This window comes from Pelmatolapia mariae, linkage group LG9 (genome assembly GCF_036321145.2).
Source record: "Pelmatolapia mariae isolate MD_Pm_ZW linkage group LG9, Pm_UMD_F_2, whole genome shotgun sequence".
NCBI lineage: Eukaryota > Metazoa > Chordata > Actinopteri > Cichliformes > Cichlidae > Pelmatolapia > Pelmatolapia mariae.
The window spans coordinates 25,226,427-25,252,026 of record NC_086235.1 but is presented as its reverse complement, the minus strand read 5'-3'; the positions used below and the strand labels follow the sequence as shown (position 1 = coordinate 25,252,026).

General features: G+C 39.9%; 1 long non-coding RNA gene across 1 annotated transcript in view; it reads right to left on the bottom strand.

Annotated features, from left to right (window-relative positions):
* The window catches only part of LOC134634843 (uncharacterized), a 54,426-nt gene that overhangs the window by 19,306 nt on the left and 9,520 nt on the right, over positions 1–25,600 (bottom strand). Inside the window, exon 2 of the long non-coding RNA XR_010094891.1 lies at positions 5,700–5,852. This is a non-coding gene — a long non-coding RNA (uncharacterized LOC134634843). The remainder of the gene's footprint in view (positions 1–5,699; positions 5,853–25,600) is intronic.

Below are 25,600 nucleotides of genomic sequence, written 5' to 3'. Positions count from 1 at the left end.
CAGGTCTTTCCTCCCCACTGCTGTCAGACTCCACAACAAAGACTTTAACTGATCATACACACACATCCACAAATGTGCAATAACACAAATGTGCAATAATCTTTCTGGCACCGTTGTATTTTTCACTCTGTTGTATATAGCATTTGTATTCTATTTTTATCCTATTGTATATTTTATTCTATTTTATTCTACTGTATATAGTATTCTATTTTTATTCTATTCTGTACAGTTGTGTACTGTATTTATTCTTATTTTATTTTATTCTAATTGTCCTTCATAACTTTTGCACTGTCCACTTCCTGCTGTGACAAAACAAATTTCCCACGTGTGGGACTAATAAAGGTCATCTTATCATCTTATCTTCAAGCGTGCATACCCTGAATTGGGACACAGCCTTGGTCTCAACCATTGGACTCCAGCAGGCTCCACCCTGAAAGGAGGAAGGGGGTCAGACCAGCACAGTCTCTTTCCGCATGCACACATGGACATTACATCGCTCTCATGCACAAACTGTTAGACACTGAGAAAGAAACAGTCCAATATTTTAATACATATACTTGAAGAAAATGTCCTTAAAATCCTGTCCTGTCACGTTCCATCGTAAAACTTATTCATTAATTTATTTAAATGCTCTCCTACCAAAATGTTTCACTCTAGATGGGAAACTTCTACAGAGTTACAGTCCACATTTTTCACAGAAACTGTTTATCAAGTCTCAACAGAAGCTTTCTGGCATGTACTGGATCTACCTCAGGGTCTCGTCCTGGTGTGACATGGCCAGAACACCTCACCCAGGAGGCATCCTTGTCAGATGCCCTAACCACCTCAACTGGCTCCTTTTGATGTGGAGGCGTAAGGGTTCTACTCTGAGCCCCTCCCGAATAGCAAAAGTCCTCACCCTATCTCTAAGGGAGAGGCAAGCCACCCTTCAAAGAAAGTTCATTTCCACTGCTTGTGTCCGTGATCTCATTCTTTTGGTCACTACCCACAGCTCGTGATGATATATGAGCATAGGGACGTAGACTGATTGGCAAATCCGAAGCTTCGCTTTAACGCTGAGCTCTCTCTTCACCATAGCGGACCACTACAGTGTCCAGATCACTGCAGCCACAACACCAATCCTTTTGTCGATCTTCTGCTCCACTGTCCCTACACTTGTGAACAAAACCAAAATTATCTATATGAATCAACTGGAAATCAATTGGATTCCCATTTTCTTGCCCATACTCACTCTGACGGTGAGTGAGTAGGGATGGGTGTACTACGAATGAAGTGCAACAGACCCTGGCTGGTTTGTATTAGCTGGCTCGACAAAACCTAATGCCCCAGTAAATGGTAAATGGACCAGTTCACATATAGTGCTTTTCTACTCTGAGGACTCAAAGCGCTTTACACAACTTACCTATTCACTCAAGTACTTTTTTATGCTCCTTCTATTTGATGTTTCTAACATTCACACACATTGTCTTGATGCATGCTCAATCATCCAGGTAAGTAAATGTCACGGTTCTGGGTCATTTTGACCCAGCATTTAGAGTTCCCATATTTTGTTTGGTTCTCTATTCTGGTTAAGGGTTTAGTTACTAGGTTTTGTTCTTGTGCCCTTGTGTTTACTGTAGGTTTAGTTCAGTGCCAAGACTGTGTCTTTGTGTAGTTGTTTCTTGTTTTCTGTTTTATTGTGAAGGTCCGTGTCTCATGTAAGTGTATTCAGTTTTGCGTCCCGTCTGTCTCGTCTTGTCAGTTACTTCCAGCTGTGTTCCCCAGCTGTGTGTAATCTCCCTGTGTTCTTCTGTGTGTATTTAAGTCGCTTCTACTCGTGTGCTGGTCACTAGTCTGTCTGTCTGTCTACTGTGTGTTCACTCTACTGTCAACCATCATGTACTTTCACTCACCTTCCTTCGTGTTCATGTTTGCTGTTTATTAGTTTAGTTTTTCCCAGTTTAGATTATCTTTAGTTCTGTTTTGCCATTTTTTCACCTTGTGCTTTTTTTTGCAATAAACCACCTTCGCATCTCAGCGAGGGCCTGCGCTTGGGTCCTCATTTAATTCCTCTACACTGCAGACTTCTCCCACAACTCCACCCAGTGCTTCCTGCAGAAGTTTTCTGATGACTCTGCAATAGATGGCCTCATCACTGATGGGGACGACAAGGACACAGAGAACTGACCCATGGCTTTGTAGCAGAAGTACCTCCAGATCAACACTAGTAAAACCAAGGAACTGGTGGTAGACTTCCGCAGGCACAAACATCCTCCACTGCAACCACTAAACATTCAAGGTATGGACATTGAGGCTGTGGATAGCTCAGGTACCTTGGTGCTTATCTGAACAATAAATTGAACTGGACTCATAATTCAGACGCCCTATATAGAAAAGGGCAGAGCAGGCTGTACCTGCTGGGAGACTCAGGTCTTTTGGAGTGAAGGGCCCACTCCTGACGACCTTCTATGACTCTGTGGTGTCCTCAGCCATCTTTTACGGTGTGGTCTGCTGGGGCGGCAGCATCTCTGCTGGGGACAGGAAGAGACTGAACAGGCTGATCCAGAGGGCCAGCTCTGTTCTAGGATGCCCTCTGGACCCAGTGGAGGTGGTGAGTGACAGTAGAATGGTGGCTAAGCCGTTATGCCTGTTGGATAACATCTCCCACCCCATGCAGGAGACTCTGACAGCACTGAGCAGCTCCTTCAGTGGCAGGCTGCGGCACCCACGGTGTGGGACGGAGAGATTTTGCAGCGTTGTACTTTATTCAGTTGTATATAGTATTTGTATTCTATTTTATTCTATTGGATAAAGTATTTTATTTCACTCTATTCTATTGTATACAGTTGTGTACAGTATCTTCTTCTTATTCTCATCCTATTCCAGTGTTTTTCTAATTTTTGCTATGTAACTTTGCACTGTCCCATTTCTGCTGTAACAAAACAAATTTCCCACTTGTGGGACTAATAAAGGTTATCTTATCTTATTTTGATATGAGCACTATCAACTCATTGTGTATTCGATTTTATACCAGAGATATGGTTGCTGGTTTCAGTATGCAGCGTGTTTCAGTTGCTTCTGCTTTTTTTCCCAATTCTTACTTTTTTCTTTGTCTTTTACTTATTATTGTCGAGTATCAGTTGGTTTAAATAGTTTTCTCTCAAAATGTGAGTTGAGATTGTTTTTGTTGGCAGAGTATTTTAAATCTGTTGTTACAAACCTGGGTCTTAAGATGGACAGTGATTTTAAATTAGACAGTCAAATTAGGGCTACTGTCAAGTCCAGTTTTTATCATTTAAGGCGCTTGGCAAAGATAAGACCTATTTTATCCAGGCCGCATCTTGAAACGGTAATCCATGCTTTTATTTCATGTCGTCTAGATTACTGTAATGCACTGTATTGTGGAGTTAGTCAGCATCTTCTCTCTCGTCTGCAGCTGGTCCAGAATTCTGCTGCACGACTTTTAACCAGAACTCGTAAAAGAGAGCACATAACTCCCATCCTGGCTTCACTCCATTGGCTGCCTGTATATCTTAGAGTTCATTTAAAAATGCTCATGTTTGTGTTTAAATGTTTAAACGGTCTTGCCCCAACTTACCTCTCTGAGCTTCTGCATCCTTACTCACACCCCAGGTCTCTCAGGTCAGCTGACAAGCTGCTCCTGGAGGTACCCAGGTCCAAGAGGAAGCTCAGAGGGGACAGGGCCTTCTCTATTGCTGCTCCTAATCTGTGGAACAATCTTTCCCAGCACATTAGAGAGGCCCCTTCACTGTCCACTTTTAAAACATGTCTTAAAACCCATTTTTACTCCTTGGCATATGACACAGTCTGACCCTGATTTTATTGACTTTATTGTTTTGATCTAATGTGCTGATTTTATTGTTTTAAATGTAATTCTCATCATCATTTTTTATACTATTTTATTATTGGTTTTTCTATTTGTGCTAATTTTATTTATTTTAATGTCATTTTAATAATCATTTTTATATATATTTTATATTATTATTTTTCTTATTTTTTAACATGTTCAATGTATCATTTTTTGCATGTCAAGTGTACAGCACTTTGTGTTCAGCTGGGGGCTGATCTGAAAGTGCTATATAAATAAATTGCTTGCTTGCTTGTTGTCCTTGCACCGTTGCACCATATTATTTGCCCAGTGAATTTACTCGTGTTTTCTTGGTGGCTGACTATTTTCCTCCCTCTGCCACACCCACAGCTTCATGTGACATTATTCACTCTGCCATAGCCCGGTTAAAGCCTCAGCACCTGAGTTCCTTCATATTGTCATGTGGCTCAAGAGTTGGCAGTTTGCCTTGTAATCGGAAGGTTTGCCGGTTCGATCCCCAGCTCGGACAGTCTCGGTCGTTGTGTCCCTGGGCAAGACCCTTCACCTGTTGCCTACTGGTGGTGGTCAGAGGGCCTGGTGGCGCCAGTGTCAGTGCGCCCCAGGGCAGCTGTGGCTACAATGTAGCTTGTCATCACCAGTGTGTGAGTGGGTGGATGACTGAATGTAGTGTAAAGCGCTTTGGGGTCCTTAGGGACTAAGTAAAGCGCTATACAAATACAGGACATTTACCATTTACTTCACACATCTTCCTCCATTCCCTCCGCTGGGTAGGTCAGGTCATAAACTAATTCAGCTCAGCCCCCTATTGTGAAGAGGAAGCCTGTGACCATTAGGAGGTGGTCAAAGGAGGCCTTAGTGGCTGTTTTGAGGTGACAGAGTGGGAGACACTCTGTGAACCTCATGGTGAGGACACCAGTGGGCTTACTGAGTCTATCACTGACAACATAACCTTCTGCATTTCCTCCATTGTCCCAGCACAAACTGTCCATTGTTACCCAAATAACAAGCCATGGGTGACTAAACACATCAAAGCACTCCTGAATGTCAAGAAGAGGGCTTTCAGAGCTGGCAAAAGAGAGAAGGTGAGAATGGTTCAGGTGTTACCAAGGGGCAAGATCAATTACAGGGGAAAACTGCAGTGGAATCTCCAGCAGAACAGCAAGAGAGAGGCATGGAGTGGCATGAACGCAATCACTGGATTGAGGCCCTCCAACAGCTGATGTCAGTGAGGTCAGAGCCAATGAGTCCAATTTGTTCTTTAACTGATTCAACACCGCAGTAAATGCTCACCCCCCTACTGACTTACCTGTGGTCAGCCCACAATCCAAAGGCGCACCACTCTCTTCCTCTCTTTCCATTTTGCACCATAGCCTTCGGTAAAAGTCCTGACACTCTCCCCCACATATCACCTTCGCTCAAATCCAGGTTAGATTTTACAACCAGCTAGTGAAATTGTACATACAGAATCGGTTGTAGTTATAAAGAAATTATTTGTATTTTAGCACATAAACTCTGTGTGGTAATAAGTACAAGTACGCTAAAAAGATGGTGCAGAAAGCTGAATCTCAGAAGAAGAAAAAACACAAAAACTTAGTTAAACCCTCGTGCAAAAAATGCATGATGCGTGATGTATCAGAAGATGGCTGATCAGTTTGTTCCACTAACTCACTTTTTTCACTAGCACAAGGCATTTTGCAGAGGGTATACCAAACATGACTGTTTTTCTTGAAACATATAGATATTAATCTCTACATTTCGACTCTTCTCAAAATAGTATTTTGATTTTAATCTTGAGGTTTCGACTTTATTATCAGAACACTCATTATCATTTGTTTACTTAATCTAGGCCTAATGCCCGTTCTCTCCATACCTGAGAGTTTTCAGTTCCAGATTCTCCAGCAGCTTGAGTGCCTCTACTGGATGATTGTAGCTCAGGTCCAGCTCTTTCAGATGGGCGTAGCTAGAGCTCAGATTTGAAGCCAGAGAAGTACGACCTTCTTGTGTGATCAGACAGTCAGACAGCCTGTAGAGATCATATATAACAGGAGGCCTGAGGCTGGCAGCAGATAGTAGTGTAAAGTAGTGGACAGACCAGAATTTTGACCACATTATGGGAAGAATAATTATAGGAATAAAGTTCACATGATTATTTAAGTTTTATAATTCAATGTAATAAAATCACAAATATCTGAAACATATTTGATCAAAAACTATTTGTATGAAATAAACCAGGTGGGTAAACATTACCATCTGGGACTAAAACCATGTCAATGTTTGGAAACATCTGGCTTCAGAAGCTCGACACAGTGTTGAAATGTCAGTATGGAAAGTTCCATCCCTGAGTACAGGGTGGTGGGTTTGTGAGGACGACTGCTTGTCAGCATGTGGAGTGTAGCTGATGTGTGGCGTATCTGGCCCTGGACTGTTTTGTTCTTTAACTTTTGTGTTGTAGCTGTTGGTCAGGCCAAGAATCTGGATTACTTACATGAAACTCTTTAAGATAAAAATATGAAGTTTCATCTTTTAAACTCATATACAACTTAATTCCAATAGGTAAAGGTGTATCATGAGATGTGCTTTTATTGGCTGAATCAAATGGTAATCTCTTTTAATTCTATAGTATAAAACCCTTTGGAATTAAATACAGAGTGATTCCAAAATCAGACAGATTTCTATTAAACATTTCTTTGGAAACCTGAAGAACATGAAATAAAGCCACAGGGTTTAAAATTGACCCCTAACAAGATCGTGAACTCTTGTTAAAATTTACTGTTAGAGTAAATTTACTGTTACTGTTAGATTAGATCTTTAGCAAGAATGCTCACCGCTGTTTTCTACACACTGGTTCGTTAAAAGTTTATGCCATATATGGGGACACTGGTGAAAGGTCACAGTGATATGTGTTGTAGCAGAAACTGTCACATATCACTGATCACATCACATGCTCACACACACACATATTCACACACACATCACAGGCTCACACGTCACATGTTCACATGTAAGTGTCTTATCTGTTGCATGATTAATGAGATGTTTGTGTAACTACTGATGTTAATAAAAGGACTGTGAAGGAAGGCCGAATTCGGAGTTGGCTGAGATCAGATGAAGAGCTCGGGCTCCCCTTACAGCAAGTAAAAGACAAAAAGCACTGTGGTCTTGCTTTCGTACACAAGTGATTGGTCTCTGACTCAGCGGGGTTTAAGTGTTAGACCCAACATATTTTGGTCCTTCGAGCCGGAGCCCAAGACATCGCCACTCATCGAGGAGGGAGACGACACACCGAAGTCTGCTAGCAGCTAGGACGTCTGAGACACCTGAGAAAAGCCCTGGGATGTGAATTTGTGGCCAGTCCGGTGACATAGCATCTGATCTCCCTTGGTTTCTATGACGATTGAAGGAATCCAGAGACCTTCCCTGTGTCCGAAAGCAAGACAAAAGTGAGTAAAAAGAGAGCGTCACTATAACTGTGCGAGTGAACGTAGGTTCTAGATAGAAACGCGGCTCCGTGACTGCGCGGGTAAACGTGAGTCCGGGAGCGCGCCAGCCGTGCGGGTACATGCAGGCTTGTAAAGAGAAAGAGGCTCTGTGACTGTGCGGGTAATTGCAGGTCTGGGAGCACGCCAGCCGTGCAGGTGTAACGGGTGTGTTAAAAAATAGTTTATATTTCACCAAAGATCCATCCTGCAGTGTTATTTTGCTTTGTCAGTATTGGTTATGTATACGTGTTTATTTATATATGTTTATTTTCTGTATTTATATTTTGGGAGCTTTTATTTTGTTTGTGTGACCTTTGACTTTCCACGAAGTCACTTCCTGTAGCTGCGCGCTATTTTCCTCAGTCGCCTAGAGGCCCCGCTGAGGAGAGTTCTGGGAGAATAAATCCGACCAGCTGGCAAAGTGAGAGCTGATTCCTCTGGTCATTCGCACAACACAACGCAGAGAACTAACGGCAATCAGAGTTTAAGGCCAGACCACCCACTGCCGCGCTATGAATTGTGGGATATATGGGACCACGAAGCGTGCACCGGACCACGCTTGATATTTGGGGAAATCAACGGCGCATTTGGAGTACACTTCGAATTGGGACAGCTGTTGTCGCGTGGCGGTGACGTAATCGCACTTAAAACGCGTACTGAATTGGGATACAGCCAGTTTCTCAGCAAAAGTGCTTGACCCAAACCGGAAGTGCTTGACCGGAACCGGAAGTGCGCCGCTGGAACACGAAATACATTCTAGCTATATTTTCCTTTTAACTAAAACATATGTAAAGCATGAATTATTCATTTTAACAACACATATTAATGTTTTAATGGCAAATCTTTTAAGAATTATTTATTTCAAACTTATGAACCTATTTATTCAGAGAAATGCCTTAAGGGCAACACATTGTGGTCACATGACAGCACAGCATTGTCTCTGCATTTTCTACCCACGGTTTGAACTAAATAACAAATAACACATGTATTTATTCAACTTACAGACAATGAAAACAAACAGAAATCAGAGTATAAAATTTTAAGACTTTTATTGATGTTAACTTTTTAATAACTTTTTTTTTTAAGTTATTAAAAAGGAAACCCAAACAGACAAACCCCTCTGAGCAAGCACTAGGCGACAGTGGGGAAGAAAAACTCCCTTTTAAGAGGGAGAAACTTCCGCAGAACCAGGCTCAGTGAGGGGACAGCCATCTGCCGCGACTGGTGAATGGGTTCCCAAAAGTAAGTCCATCAATTAAAAAGAGCCATTATAATTTTAAAACTAGCCAATTTAAAGTCTACAATTTCTTTTCTGGAAACATTTTCAGTCGATATCATGATGTTTCTTCTACATTATATCAACCTTGTTTTGTCTCCTGGTGAAACAAAACAGTCGACCTATAAATGAGAAAAAACGACGTATGCAACCTGGTTTCTTCAATAGTTTGGCTGCCTCCTCCATGAAAATGTTAACAATTTTATCGTCGAATATTGGGTAATTTAATTCCATGATTTGCAGAATTAATTCTGGATCTTTCCACTTTTTACACAGGGCTTTGAACATGACCTTGTGGAAGTTTTTTAACTTCTTTAAGGGGATTTTATCAATGTCATCCCGTATTTTAGCCCAAATTTTTTTGGTAAGCCTGTTGTAAATGGCTAAAACCCTTTCCGGACTGATGACTATACCTAATTTTTGTACAAACTGCTCCACCAGCTTTTCCAAACAGATTTCCAGTGAAAATCTGTATTTTTCCTTATCCTCTGAGTTTTCAGAGGTGCTTTGCGTGCAGTCACAGTCTTTCTCATGTTTTTCCTTGTCCTCTGAGTTTTCAGAGGTGCTTTGCGTGCAGTCACAGTCTTTCTCATGTTTTTCCTTGTCCTCTGAGTTTTCAGAGGTGCTTTGCGTGCAGTCACAGTCTTTCTCGTGTTTTTCCTCGTCCTCTGAGTTTTCAGAGGTGCTTTGCGTGGAGTCAAAGTCTTTCTCGTGTTTTTCCTCATCCTCTGAGTTTTCAGAGGTGCTTTGCGTGGAGTCACAGTCTTTATTGTCTATTGCAGTTCTGGGCTTGTCAGTTATTGTTCTCCGATTTTGTATGAAAGGGAATTGCCGGTTATTAATCAAGTCACACTGATTATTCCTGACATTAATCATACCATTAGTGATATTGAGTGTACAATTACCCACATTGTGCATTGTTATGTGACACTGAGAGTTATGGTAAAATGTTTTTTTCTGTGAAAAAAAATAAGGCCCACAGTTTACTTCTTCCATGACAGCTGTGTTGGAAGTCTGCGACCAACATTCAAGTTCATGAGCTGCCTCTGTTTTCTCTGGGGCCTCTGTTTCTTTGCTAGTGCACTTTTTCTTGGAGCTTTGTTTTTTTGGTTCATCATTAGATGTTTTCCTGCCCATTGTAGAAAGATTAATGTGTATTTGTTTGCTGATAATTTGTTCTCCCTTTGTTACAGCTGGCTTTCGATAATCCGTTGTTACAGGGGGCTATTTAAGCCCTTGCTGTTTAACTGAAATCCTTTTAAGTCGGTGACGCACTTGATGTCTTTGAACTTAGCTCCGCCCACTTCGAGTAAAAACGGGAGCGTTGCTTAGCAACCGGTGCACGCCCCTCTGGCTGAATCGTTCGGAGCAATGACTGTAGAAAACAAAACATGGATGACGCGACAGCGCCTCCTCCCATTGTGCAAAAATGAAGCCAAAATATCTGGCTTGTGGAGGCTGCCATCTTGCATTTTTGGAGCCAGAGTCTGGGCAGTAGTGACTTGAGGTGGAGCGACTGTGTAACACGCCCCCCTACACTTTTTACGTAGCCCCATTGGTGGCTGGTTTACCGCAACTGACCAGTCGTTTAATTAAGGTAAATACAACCATGTCACTGTTATAAAAAAGACACACAGCTTATCATCTTATAGTTCTAAAATTGCTCTGTTGTTAATTCGTTAACTAGATTAGCCGCTAGCATACGCACTGTGTTGGAGGCTTGTTGCTAGCTAGTTAGCAACAAGCTAACTAGCTAATTAGCTAGTTCACCATCAGATGTCCAGACTGTCTGATGGCTGAGTGTCCAAATGTGAGAATTACACAGGTATTTTTTAGGTATTCTTCCTTTTGCATGCTTGCATGATTTTTCTAAATGTCATCCTTTCTTAAAAGAAACTATGTCCTGTTATAGGGTATGTGACATTTGAGAAAGCGCAAATTATTCTTCCCACTCAGTGGAGGGTAGGGTGCTTGCATCATTTTGTTTTTGTGACCTACTCATTTGTTTGGCAACAAACTTACAGTTTTATTGTCTTCTCCTCTATTTTGACGGAATTGGTGGCTTGTCTTTTTTAGTTAAAAAGTCCAGGTGGGTATTTAAAGGAAACATAACAGTGGTTAAGAACAAGGTTTAGCCAGCAATGGGCTTTCATGATCACTATTCTTGGTGAACAATGACTTGCGTCCAGTGTGGTTATTTTTAAAAAGGTAATATTTATGTAAAGAAAATTGTCACAGAAGCTGAGATATTGGCATAGGCGTGTTATGTGTGCCAGCTTGTAAGGCCATGATGCTTTTTTGAGTGGTGTCACAGATCTGTATTTCAACTCATGTTTGTGAGTTTCTGTTTATTAGACAGCCTGCTGCTTTAACTTAATTTCTCTTCAGACATTTTTGTGGTAGAAGGTCAAGCAGAGATCCAACTTCTTTCCAGGAGTCATTATTGTAAGCACTCATGGGATAACTCTTAGCACAAAGACAGAGTGATTTAGAGCTCACACAAGAAATAATGAAAGAAATGTCACGCAACTCTACTGGAAAATACATCATTTATAAACACTTCAATTTAAACCATGAAGCAGTTTCTTAGACGGACATGTAACATGTGCTTCTTTTGAGCAAATTAATACATTTCCTTTGTAAAAGCTTTGCTTGTTTTTTTCTTCTTTTAAGGGCTTTGTAAAGTGCTCTTTTTCAATCACCTAACAAAACTGAAAATCACTGGATATTTTACAGGACTTCAAACATGGCTATGCAGTCTTTGTTCAGCAGTGGCAACAGCAGCCTCTGTAAACCATAAGTGGTAATTACAAGATTTTAGTGCATTAAATTAAATGATAAATGGACTGGTGCTTGTATAGCGCTTTATGTAGCACTCTTTTAACTGGGCACTCAAATTGCTCTTTACACCCATTCACTAGATTCACCCATTCACACTGAGCTTTATTCCATGCTTTTAAGTGGTTTCAAGCAAGCACAAGAACACAAGATATCATATCCACATCTATTCATCTGCTGCTGAATATTTTTGTTAATCAAGGTGCACCAACCTGTGGACATTTATGTTTAGAGAATATCTTCAGCTTTTATTGAGGTTTCCATTTTTTTCATTAATTTGACCACTATAAACAGAGTAAATTACAATTATAATTCATATTAATATAATAATTACAATTATTATGCAATAATTGATTTTATTTGTTGTTTTGCACTAATATAAGAGTTAAAAAAAGATCAGGAAAATTAATCAGATATATGGCATAAACTTTATACAATAAACCTTGTATATAGATAAACTCACACCCATTAGGTGCACCTTTCTTGTACCTGGTTGGACTTGAAAAAATGTTCTCTATTCTGATGACTGTCAGTCTTCTATTGGCCAGCCTTAGTGAGCTGTGAATTGTAGCCTCAGTTTCCTGTTCTTCCTCAGTGGCAGCCAGTGTGGTCTTCTGCTGCTGTAGCCCATCAAGATGTGACATGCACCTCTGCATGCCTTAGCTCTACTGGTAACTTCCTATCAGCTCAAAGCAGCCTGACCTTTCTTGTCTGACCTCTGGAATCATCAAGTCATTTTCACCCAGAGAACTATTGCTCGAGAACGATTTTCTCATTTTCAGACTGTTCTCTCTAAACCCTAGAGAAGGTTGTGCGGGTAAATCATTCATTTCTGAAACACTCAGATCAGCCTTCTATCCCCAACAATCATGTCATGTTAAAAGTCAGTTAAACCACATTTCTTCTCAGCTATAATGTTCTACATAAAAAAACAAAATACTAGTGCATTAAATTAAATGGTAAGTGGACTGGGGATCCATAGAGTTCTATATAGTGAACTTTATGAGATTATTTTGACTATGTCTACATGCTTACATGCATGAAGTTGGAACCATATGATGAATTAATTTAACATGTGCATTAACCAGCAGTTGCACAGGTGCACCTATTAAAGTGATGAGTGTATTAAATGGTAAAAATAATGTACACTCTAAAATAGGGCTGCACAATTTTGCATAAAATGAGAATCACGATTTTTTTGCTTAGAATTGAGATCACGATTCTCCCACGATTTTCTTTTCCAATATAAATATTTATTGCACTTATTAACTGCACATCAACTTCGTAACAGTTGAGACTGAACATAAAAACAATAAATGAACATAAAAACAATAAATGTCTCACATTTTGTCGTTGCCGCAAAATGTTGTACTGCTTGTAATTCCGTCTCCACCGTTGCTCGACACTGCGTGTATAGAGCAGGTAGTGCAACATTTGAAAAATAGTTGCGGGACGGCACTGTGTAGCGTTTGTCTAGGGTGTTGATCATTTTCCTAAATCCCTCGTTTTGCACAGTGTTGATGGGAGCCATATCTTTAGCCAGGTGATAAGTAATAGCCTCCGTAATTTCTTTGTGCCTGCGGGAGTTCGACGGGTATGGGGAAGCGCTGTATAAGGTTCCCGTTATTGATGTTTGGGTGGTTGACCAGGACGGATTTTCTTCCTTGTCATTTGTTGAGCAGGAAGAGTGAGCGCTTGTTTTCATGCAGATTATGTCCCGGATCAAAATGCGATACTATCGTCATCTCTCTTTTTTTTTTTTTAAATCGTTGTCATTTGGAAATGAGATCGCACATAAGTATGAATTGAGATCGCGATTTTCTAACGATTAATTGTGCAGCCCTACTCTAAAATGTATCTAAACAGATAATCCAGTGGAGAACAGTTGGTCCCTCTGCATCTACATTGTGAAAAAATAAAATAAAATAAAAAATCTTAAGTTACTTGCAATATGTTGAACAAGACCAGATGTTGAAAAACTAAATGAGCAACCGCTGTGCAGTTGCATAGAAAGAAAAACAAACTTAAATGGCTGCAGTGATGATAACGAGGATGTCTTTCTCTCTCTCCTCAGCAATATACGAGCAGTCCTGCAAGGCTTACAAACACAAAGGCAAGGTTTCGGGGTATTATTACATTGATGTGGACAGCAGAGGACCCATCAAGCCACAGCTGTTACACTGCAACATGACAGGTAGCAGAGCGGATCCACACACATCAAAACACACATGCATCAATATGCCTGGCGCACAATCTCTTCCTCTCTCTCTTTCATCCTGCCTTATTCGCAGTCTTTCAGTTTTAACTGAAACTGAAGCACCCCATTAAAACTCTTGGACAAGCCTTTTCTGGTGAAAAGACTCTGTGCCAAGACTGCGGGCAGCTTGGTTGATGTGTTGCTGCTGCTGTGCTGTTACTGCACCTGTGTAACATTTTTCTTTGCTGTAGTTTTAAACAGGACGTTTATGTTTCATCGCATGTCTAAATAAAGGACACGTCTGCTGAAATTTAGCACTTTTCTGACTGTCAATAAAAAAGATGATCAACGCCAATAATTAACCAATCTGCCACCATGTTTTGGTCTATGTAACCAAAGCCTAACACTGGGGCACTTGGGCTCAGAAGGTAAAGTTAGTCCCCGTCTCCTCTTGCCTGCCTGTTGAAATGTTCTAGAAAAAAGTATGATATGAAGTTTTATAAAATGGCATTTTAGTGTGAAAGTGCTTTAAAAGGTCAGTAAGGCTAAAAAGTACTACAAGAACATCAGTCTATGCACCATTACATTTTACACCAATCAATATTTTCGGGTCTTGTTCACGAAGGATGGAACAGTGGAAGGTGCACCATTCTGCTGCCGTAAAGAGAGGTGAGTGTGAAGTCAAAGCTGATAATTTACTGGTCGATCTATGTTTCCCCTCAGCTATGGCCATGGGCTCTGAGTAGAGATGGAAAGAATAAGATCACAGATACAAGCAACAGAAATGAGCTTTCTCCACGGGGGGTGCTGGAACTCAGCTTTAGAACTAAAGTGAGGGGCTTGGCCATTTTGGAGCGTTTAAAGTAGAAGCACTCCTCCTCGAGCAGCTAGCTGGGGTGATTCGAGTATCTGTGGTGCCTCCTAGGCACATCCTAGAGATGATGTTTGGAGCATGAGCTAACAGGTGAAGACCTCATAGGCTGACCCAGGACACACTGTCATAGTTCCTGGGTCTTGGACCTAGGGCTTTGAATTTCTAGGATTTGGGGGTTTTCTGTTTTGTTTTTTTTTTGATAATCTTGTATTTTGGTTCTATATTCTAAATTATTTAGTCTTCTGGTTACCTTCCTGGACTTATGATTCCTGTTTTCTGTGCCATCAGTCTGATTGTCTAGTTAATAGGTTGATTAGTCTCATTTTGATATTCCTATTCTGTCTTCCCAGTCTTGTTTTGGAACTCACCAACACAGTCTTTAATACAGTCGTATTTTGGTAGTCTCTTGTCCCATATGCATTGTTCAGTTTGAGTTCCCCTGTCTCATTAGTTAGATTTCGCTCAGCTGTGTTCCCCAGGTATCTCTTTGGCTTCTTCATTTTGTGCTGTTGAAATGTGACTTTTTACAATTTTTTTAAATAATATTTAATCTACATAAACATTGAAGTAGCATAGCTGTCCAAATAGCTCTAAGTGAAAGGTTTTAATTCTGGTACGTTATGTGTGTATTGTTATGTTTAACTGGATAACTTGTGTCTGAACAGGACGGCATGAGACTGAGAATATTATTCATAATAATCTCAATGTTCAAATATTCTTGTAGATTATGTGGTTATAAGTTTTTAACTTGTCTAGCTGCAGATCAGAATAAAGAATTAGTAATAAATACTCTAACAAGCTTCAGAGTATATGGTTAAACGTTTCCTTTGCAGTTAAAAATCTGTTAAAAGCTGAACATCAATCAGATCCAATTTAAAATGAGTTTGAACACAATCTGGTTTGGGTCCATTTCAAAGGGCTTATGTGAGTACACCAGATTAAAAAGATTAAAAGCACTGCTTTGAAGAGTTGGATTGAACTAGCGTTGGCTCTACTCTTCTTTGACTTGATTTGCTGACCAGAAAATGTCATCAGCTTCATCCGTTTGGCAGTTTTAGCCGACACACATTGAGATGATTCTGGGACTGTTAACATGCTTTGCATTTTATTTGAATTTTAGTGGGAAAGTCAACTCGTGAAATTTATCTTACTAATACTCAGTGTTTTGTTATGAAACTAATGTTGTCTTGTAGGCCAACAGCTGTGAGTGAACACAGCAGGTTTTACTGTCACTGATGCTGAAGATTTTAGAGCTTAAAGCATTGCATTCAGAAGCTACAATAGTGAAAATTATACTGAATACAGGTTGAATGTGGTGGCATCATTACGTAATTTACCATAATTATACTTTTTTCTTGTATTTAAAAAGATTAGAAGGAAGGGGCTTGTCTTCAGTAGCTGACTGAAATTCAATTTATCAGCTGTGTTTCCACTTTTACACTTAAATTTGTGAAACCAGTTGTTAAATCAGAGAAGGTCCACCTCCTCAGTGCTCAGTAATGCACCCCTCCAACAGCCAAACCCATCTGTTCTCTGATTGGATTGTTAAATTTGTGATTGACATGACATTGACCAATCAGCTGAAAGGAAGAAAAATCAGGTCAAAATTTGTAGTTGTAAGTTGAAATCCACATGCAGCCAGGAAACCTGAGTGCAGAGTTTTACACATAGCTTTTTTGGCTTTGTATCTGTAACCAGACCTTAACAAAAAATGTGTAACTCGTGTAAATATTTTTTGCAGACACAAATCTTTTTTACACACACACAAATTCTCATCTGTAGATGCACAAACATAAAACTTTCCAATATTCTGGTTTACAAGGTTACAAGTACAAAATATTTATGACCACAATTTGTGCCCATATTTTTTCCTCCTCCTGAAAAACCTAAATAGATTGCCTCCTATATTTTTAGGCAATTTTAAAAAATACCAGATGCACCAAAATACATTGCAAATTAATAAAATTTCTAAACAAATTAATCAGATGGTTCAATCTAATCTCCATTTTATAACAATTTGGATTCTCTGGCAACTATTTAATCGTTCGGGCTTTAAAGGGTTAAAGCTGTCTGTCCCGACTCTAGCCAAGCAGCTAAAGCTTTACTTTCAATAAGTAACAAAACCAGTGACCTCAAATGCACTGAGATTCATTTCAGGGTCACAGGCAGAAAGTGCAGAGGGGACAGAAAAGCTTCATATGTGTTTTCATGCTTTCTTGAGTATTTTTGGACCTTTTTGCTGTTTTGTTGGATTATTCGTTAACCTTGTTTTTGCTCCCAGCCGTTTGTCACCATTATTTGTACTTTTTTTTTTGCATTAAAACATTTTATCATTTGTAACAACTAAATGTACAACATTAGCATCTTTAATGGAAGGTTCACTGATGCCAGTTTTCACCTCATAGTGAAACTGCATCAGTAACCTCATCATTGTCATCTTCTCCTAGTAATTGTGAGTGCATTGCAGTGGAGTTAATAGACTCAGACTATTTGGAAGAGAGAAAACCAGACACTGATTATTTGGTCAATACTCTAAATCAACTGCTGCACCTACTCTTGTTTTCTTGTTATCTGCTTGCAGCACTTTAATTTAATTTGTTATGACCAAAGTATTATTATTTTTTCTTTAGCAGAGTTCCAGCACTGCTAAAGCAAAATCACCATCCTTACTGTACATTTTATAAAACATCAGTCTGTGTGCCTGTCTTTTCTCTATAGATTCTGAGCGGGTTGGATCCTGACTTGGCTCAGATTGCTTCTCTGGGTTTCACTGGCTGTCTATCTGCTGTCCTCTTTAACTCCATCAGCCCTCTGAAAGCTGCTCTGCTCCACCCAAAAACTAGTCCTGCTACCATAACTGGTCCACTGATCCAGTCCATTTGTAGTTTCATTTCAGCCAACCTCTCTCATGCAACAGAGACTCTGATGCTGCTGTGCACTGCAGTAATGGCTACAAAATGAGGCAGTTAATTTGAACCAGGGGTGAGAGTTTGCGTTGTCATATCCTTCCCCTGTGGCCACTCATCTAATCCACTGTGAGTGAAAGTCCCACCGTAGATGATTCCTGTTTCCCCCTCTCTGAATTCTCTTTTGAGCAGGTCTCAGTATCTATTTTTCGGCTCACTAATGACCATCTTTTACTTCTTTATTTTTCTTTTACTCTTATCTATTCTCTGTACTTTATTTCATCATCTTGTTTCTGTTTCCCTGTGATCCTTTTGCTGCAATTTCCCTCTTTTCTCTTTCATATTTTCATTCTCCCTTCACCTTTTCTTTTATGTCTCTGTTCTGCAGGCCAGTCTGGATCAGTGGGAACAGGTCGGCCTTTAGTGAATGCCATCGGGAGTGACTCAGCTCTCATCAGAGGTACTGTGGCAGCAACCTGTTTCAGTGTGGCCCTGCCATTATCATCAATCATGAGAGAGAAACTGTATACAACGGGGATAATGTGATATCAAGTCAGTTAATAGACAGTTTCAAAGTTGTTCTCCTATCACAACCTTTTTCCTTTATCGGAATTCATTTATACCTTAATTTTGATACACCTCAGTGCAGAGGAACTGGCAGTGAAATGATGATTAAAACTGAACTGCATGTTGTGCAAATGAGAGCCCACAGCTGCCTCTCAAACAGCTTGACTGTGACTGAATACACAAAGGAAAACATGGCTAAGTACAATTCCGATCAGTTTTTGTTATTGTTAATCAAGGGCGTAGATTTGGTTTTGGCATTGGTGGGGACGGATGATTCAACCACCGAACCCTGCGCTGTTTCTTTTTTTTTCCCTTTTTGTCTTTGCTTGTTGATAAAAAAAGGAGAAATATACTTGCCTACATATGCTATTCTACATGCTTTTAAACCATTTAAAATTACAATTCATAGTTTTATATGTGAATTATATAATGTTAAATTACTATTAAACAAATGACTGATTTTAGACTTTAGTTTACTTCAGCCATATTCCATATAAATCAGGTATCATACCAAAATAAAAAAAGCTTCAAATACAGTCATGACAATAAAAGAATATGACTTTAAGGACTTAACAACATTACTTCAGTTATAGTACACCAACATCTCTGATACATTAGCACTAAGGGGACACTGAATGACCTGGTGGTTTTTGTCCATAAAACTACTCATCTAAGATTACCACAAAGTAAAAGATCTCTCAGCAAAATTATGCAACATTTTAGGCACTATTGCCCCGATCAACTCAGTGAGCTGGGACTTTTTATTCTGAACATGAACTACTGTTACAGCAACAGACATGGACTACTGGTTCCCCACACAACAACTCAATGTCCACTATGTGAAGGAGTCTATACTATACTGTCCTGGTGGACATGGCAACACTTTTTTCATGGTTACATACAGTTTTAGACTGATGTGGGCCAAAGCCTAGCACATACTTGCCAACCTTGAGACCTCAGAATTAGGGAGACATTCAAAGGGGTTTTTACAGTGTTTACTTATCGGAAAAAAATAAGTTAAATGTCACCGGCCTGTTCCGGGGGTGTCCAAATTCAGAGGCTGCGTCCACCTGAGGACCCGGCCTTCACGGTCTAAGTGGGCCGGGTCCTCCGAAAGCCGGGTAGACCGGAAATGAGCGACTGTGAAATTGGGGGGTCTAGCCTTCATAATTACATCACCTCTGCCGTCTGCTCCTTGCTGTCTAAATAAAATAAAATATAACCGGACGCTTGCGTAGATTCTCGACCATCTCACACTTCTGTTTAATCAGTTTTCTGTTTGACATTTATTCAGCTGTGTGAAAACCCCAGAGGAACCCTCCCGAGGGATTAATAAAGTTTTATCTAATCTAATCTAATAACTTTAATCTCAGCCAAACCGATTTACTCAGGAACAAATAAAACACTGAAAAAGGCCAAACAATAACATGTTTAAGTTATTTGAAGTTTACACAACTACATTCTCGCCTGAATATGTTAAAAGTTTATTTCGCGACCCAGAAAGAGTAATAAGAGTAATATTAAAACTAAGTAGCTGCAGCAGTAGTAGCAGCTATTGTTGGAAACTGGAATTGGCTGGGCCAATCTAGGATATGGTTTTTCAATTTTGTTGTCCGGGTGGAAAATCGGGAGAAATTGGGGAGAATGGTGGCTCCGGGAGATTTTCGGGAGGGGCACTGAAATTCGGGTTTTTTCCCGGTAAAATCGGGAGGGTTGGCATGTATGGCCTGGTATTGCCTGTAACGTTATTATGACGGACACATTTTATGAGTGAACTTGACTTTAAGTGACTTACAGGTTTCTTTGAAAAATACTTTCTTATATCCAGGTTCTTCCTTTTTGCTGCCATCCTCCTCTCCTCCTTGCAGGTCCTCGCAGCGCAGGTTTGCCGCTGCTAAAACTAAACAGAGCTCGCTGAAAGGCACAGCCAATCACATTGGCCATATTTGTCACATGAGGTAGGACTCCAGTAGAGAACGTAATTTAACTCTGCACCGCTGGGTGAATGAGACGTTGACAGATCGTTTTTTTCTTTCTATAGGGTTTGTTTTTCTTTACTCAAAGAGATCAAATTATTGGTGGGGACAATTCAATAATCGCTGGATATTGGTGGGGACATGTCCTTTCCGTCCATGCCAAATCGACGCCCTTGTTGTTAATATCAGTGTAGATACCTTCTAATAGCTCAAATTGCCCATGGAGCCTGGAGAAAATGTGGACCCTGCAATACTAAAGATGGAGCAAAGCAGTTTTGTTTTCTGTGTCTGTTGGGCCACTGACCACTTGCCTTTAGATAGGAGTTTTATTTCATAACATTTTGTTTCCATTTTGGCTCTCCAGTGATAATTTATCTCAATTGAAAATAAGACAAAAGCACTCAAGTGTAACCAGTTTAGCTTCCTGAATCTGCTTTCATTCTAGAACAGCAATGAATAGTTTCAACCTTTTTCGGGAGTTTCCAGAGGTGGTGTGTGTCCTGCATTATGATTTGCATAAAGTAGTCCAGACTGTGGGCACATACCATATGGCTATAACTGGATGTATTTCAATACATAAAAGACTGAGAGAGTTATTACAGTTATTATACAGTTGTTTTTACAAGAAGAAATGTAAAGATGGATGCAAATTTGAAGAAACTTTTCATTTCAACTTTAACAATTGACAGGTGTTAACAACTTATGATGCATAAAATGTTTTTTCTTTTGATTACATGTAGTTCGGAAATATTTTAGACTGTTGCAGGTATATTTTCAGTGATGTATTATAAAAGAATATCTCACCTCCGTGTTACACATATGGCTGGGCGTTTCATTATAGGCTGCTCCTTTTTCTCCTGACTCTTTCCTTTATTGACAGCATGCGGTTCCTAAAGCTTCACAGTTTTACACTATTAACTTTTTCAGGATTGAGCAAACCTCCAAGAACACTGCGCTGAGACTGATGAATCACGCAAAGCAAACAAAATTATGACATCCTTAGAGCAGGGTGATATGTGCTATGGCTTTCTGTGGAAGTCTTGTGAAAGACAAAAGAAACCTGAAAAGTAAAATTAAAACAATGTAAAATAAGGCCAATTTCAATTTTCTGAAATGTTCAAACCTCAGTCCAATCCACAAATTGCTGGCTTGAGAATTTCATGAGTTTTGCATTAGACATGAAGAAAAAATGGAAACAGAGTCTCTACGAACACTGACTTTTAGGAAAAATGCTGATCTAATGAAGGTCAGTGTTGGCTTAAGCTAGTGTGATACCTAGAAAACATGAACAAGATTTTTCATTTTTATTAAAGGCAAAAAGGTATGCCTTGAATTTTAAATCTGTTCCATTCTGAGCATTTAACATCGTTCAGGTGGGACTTTTTATTTTTATGAGCCGAGTCAGAACCTTTTGATTGCACCTCATAGCAACTACAGCAACTGCAAAGATGTTTTCAGTGCTGCACTGTCTCTTTGCAGGTAGTTTCCCATAGCAACAAGAATAATTCTATTTTTCTAATTCTAAAATTTTCCCTAGTCTGAGTGGTTGCCAGGAAGTCTCCAACAATTCTCTAGGTCTACAGAACTGAGGCCTAAGCTGAGGGTTGTTTCTATAGGCTGCTTTAAGGCACTTCAGTATCAGCTTTTCAGACTGAGAAATTACATCCACTGTTTACGTGAAGTCTACTGTTGATGTCCTTAACATAGACTTACATTGCCTCTGCCATAGTGTTATAACTTTGTCCATTTATTTGCTTTGCAGGTGTGATAGCCTTGGTGATCTTTGTGACCGTGTCTGCATTAGCCATAATGGCCCGATTGCTGTACAGGAGGAAATGCACATGTCAGCGCCAGGAAGTAAAAACAGTGAAACCTGAAGACAATCCAGAGTTGCCATTCAGAAGAAGTTTAAGTATTGCTTTTTTTCCACCCGTGGTCCCCTATTGGGCTTTTGTATGCACACTACACAGGGAAGATTTACAGTGTTTAGTTACCTAAAGCCAAAATACACCATATATACATATACAAGACCATCATGATACCAATCATCTCTGATTGGTGTTTTAGGTTTTGTCAAGTCAAGTAGTAATCTCCTCAGACACGCTTGGGAAGTACTTAAACTGTAAAAACTGGTACAGTATATATAGAGTCTGGATTATTTACAGCTCTCTGTAATCTGTAAATCTCATGGGATTATAGCAATATAAAGTCACTTCTGTAAAAAAAAACCCCACACATCATCATACATAGCATCATCGTTGACTTTGTGTTTGTGTTCCTGCATGCATCGTAAACATGGGAGGAAAAGGGCATCCTCAATGTGCATGCAGGATTTTGACACTGTAAGAATCTGCTGTTGACAGACTCGAGATCCTGCTGTGACTCATGTCAGCTGATCAGCGCTGTTAAAGAAACCTCGCTGACAGCATGCAGATCTCCTGTGCTTGCACACCAACAGTGAAGTCATCGGGGTCAGCAGCACGCAGGCCACAGGTGGGACTGCTCAGGCGAGACAAATTTTGTGTGTGATGATTTTGTGGCTGAAGAAGTCAACGGGGACACATTGAGACGGGGACCACGAGAATCATAGGAACAGCTGCTTCTTCTTTTTCTTTTTTAAGCTTCTACCACACTAGTGACCACAGCAGGGTTATCAGTCCTTCCTCCCTTTTTTAACTTCTATGGCTTTTTATGAATTGTGTGATTGCAGCACCTGTGGGAAAAATCACACACCGGCTCCCATTGACGTCCATTCTTCACATTAGATACTGACAGCCATACCGCCACCATGTGGCCACTTAAAAGTGGATGTAAAATTAGCGCATGCAAAATTATGTACTGGTTACAACCTGCAGATCAAAACAGCATCATAACTACACACCATTTAATATTTTTGCATTTGTGAACTACTAGTTTATCATTATTCTTTCTTTTTTTTTTTTACACAATGCTCAGTCTTTTGGCACAATCTACTGTGATTGTTTGTTTTGCACAACCACCATCATTGTTGCACTTTCTCTTGCAATGTTGTGTCTGCACTGTCTTGTGTCTGTATCGATCTGCTCTGTCTGGTGTTGCACTGGTTTTGTTTTGGGGTTGTTTTTTTTGCACACTTGCACTTTATGCAGTCCTGTGTTGCTGACATATGTTATATGTAGCACCATGGTCTTGGAGGAGCATTGTCTCGCTTCACTGTGTATTGTACTGCACATGGTTGAAATGACAATAAAGGCACTTGACTTGACTTGATCTAACTTTATCATCTTGGGGCCAGAACATGACAGGTTGTCAGCTAACTGGAAGGTAAATGGCTCTTTCAGGCCATTAGTCATATCAATTGTGTCTAGCTTCAAATAAAATTTAATTTAATTTAATTGTTTGAATTGGAAAATGTGGCATATAAATGTGTGTATAATCCATATTACAACAGTTTCTTGTTTTTTAAAAAATAAATATAAATATCAGCTTTCATAGAGTAGTAATGAAGGCTTTAAATAGTTATGAATACCAAATGTCATCATTATAGCAGACTGTATATGTGTAAAGATAACATGGGGCTTCATGGGAACTGAAGATAAACCAAGATAAAAACTTTGGTTGTAAGCTTCAGATAATTATTTAATAAAAGTTAGACATTTTAAATGAGAATAAGAAAGTATTTCTTTGTGCCCCCCTTTCCCTGTTAATGCCCTACCTGGCCCCCTGGCAACACTTTGCTAGACCCGCCCCTGCACAGTTACCAGCTGTCAGCTACTTAGAAAAGGATCCTGGTGTTATTTGTCTCTCAGAAACAGCTCATAACTTCCCTTCAACTCATTCATGTCACCTAAAAGGTAAACCTGTTTCTCCATCACCTGTTCAGCTCTGATGATTCAGTAAGGACATCTCCTGGTTTTCATCTTCATGTTTCCCTCTCACCAGATATACAAACCGACATAATGACCAGCAGCTTTTACAGCTGTAGCTCCAGCAAACATCAGCTGATACTAGAAAGTAATATTAAATAAATTCTAACAACAGCTGATCAGACTTAAACGTGCTGCTGTTGTTTAACGCGACATCTGCCGGTTTCCTCTTTCTGGCGCAAAGTGGGCGATAAACAAACAAGAGAGAAAAGCCAATCAGCTGATCATTGATCAGTTTCATGATTGAAGTAGAAACAGGAGAGGGAGGGGGAGAGAATGAGAGGAGAAGAGGCAGCTGTGCAGCAAAGACAGAATAACTCCAGCTTTGTGTCTTTTTCCATTCTAGCTGAAGTCCGGGACAAACTGCGTCCCTTCTCAGCTCAACACGAAACGCGTAATATTTTCTCTCAATGCGGGAGGATTCCGTCTTTTTACGGGACGGTTGGCAACTCTAATAACTAACCTTATGAATAAAATAAAGTTCACTATCAGTAACATCATAGCACCCACCCAGCTGTATAGAAACTCCGTCGTGCTAGCTAGTACGCAGTACGAGTTATTGTAACTGACTGTAAAAAGTCAGCACAACAAAAATAAACTTGGTTTATATCTGACCCAGATAGACTGGAGGTCATAACTTCTTACCTGAAGTTCAGTTCACCTGACACTCGGACCTGCGGCTGCCTCGGGGCTCTCCTCCTCTTGCCTCCCCTTTCTCTCATCCACCTGCTGGCCTCCACCACTTGCTAATGTTACTGAATCCGAGGAAGCACTGTCATAGCCACCACCAAACAGCAGAGTTATTTTTACACACCGGCCAGCACCTGGCCAATCCACCACCTTTGATTGTTTATATGGTTACAAAAAAAAAAAAAAAAAAGTCACCTGGCCACCGAGCAAATGCCCGGTATGCCCGATGGCCAGTCCAGCTATGGTCGTGCCAACTGTGGCACGCGTGCCTAGGGTTGCCGACCCCTGTTCTATTCTATTCTATTCTATTTTATATCCTAATTTAATTTACTTCCTGTCTTTGTAATCCATGATTTCCATGATTTGTTCCCCCGTCTGTTAACTGTGTGTACCTGTGCCTAATCGGCTGTCTCCACTTTCCTAATCGGCCCTGTGTGTGTTTGTATATCTCAGTACGCAGTTAACACTCCCAAAGTTAAAATTCCATGCACTCCACAGATTACACCAATATCCCAGTTGATGGGGAAAAATATCAGGCTGCAATATGCCATCTACAGACACAAGACCCAAGCATCAGTATTTCTTTCTTTCTTTCTTTTTCTTTTTTTTTTTTGTTACTTTTTAATTTTTTTTTTTACTCTTTTTTTTGTCTGTGTTAGACACAAGAGGATGAATGATAAACAATAATCTTGCTTTCTCAGTCAACAAATTACATTTTCAAATTCTCTACTTTTGGCTCAAAGTACAAAAAAGTCATTTTCAGTTCCACACTGAACCGTTGTTACGTCTTCTGAGGTTATATTTTGTTAGCACGACATCCAGTGTGAACATTTTTAATTAAATTTGGTTGTAAAGTTTATCTGTGAATCAGGAAAGAAGTGATGTTGGTGTGTTTGTGTGTGAGTGCACACAGGTTCAGCAAATATTCATATGATTTCTGCTGAAGTTGTTATTGAAATAAAATTGGTTATAGTGTGTGTGTGTGTGTCTATTCTGATTCAGACAGACGTTAAGATTAAAATGCATTTGGAACAATTGAATGTGTAAAAAAAGGACACTTGGC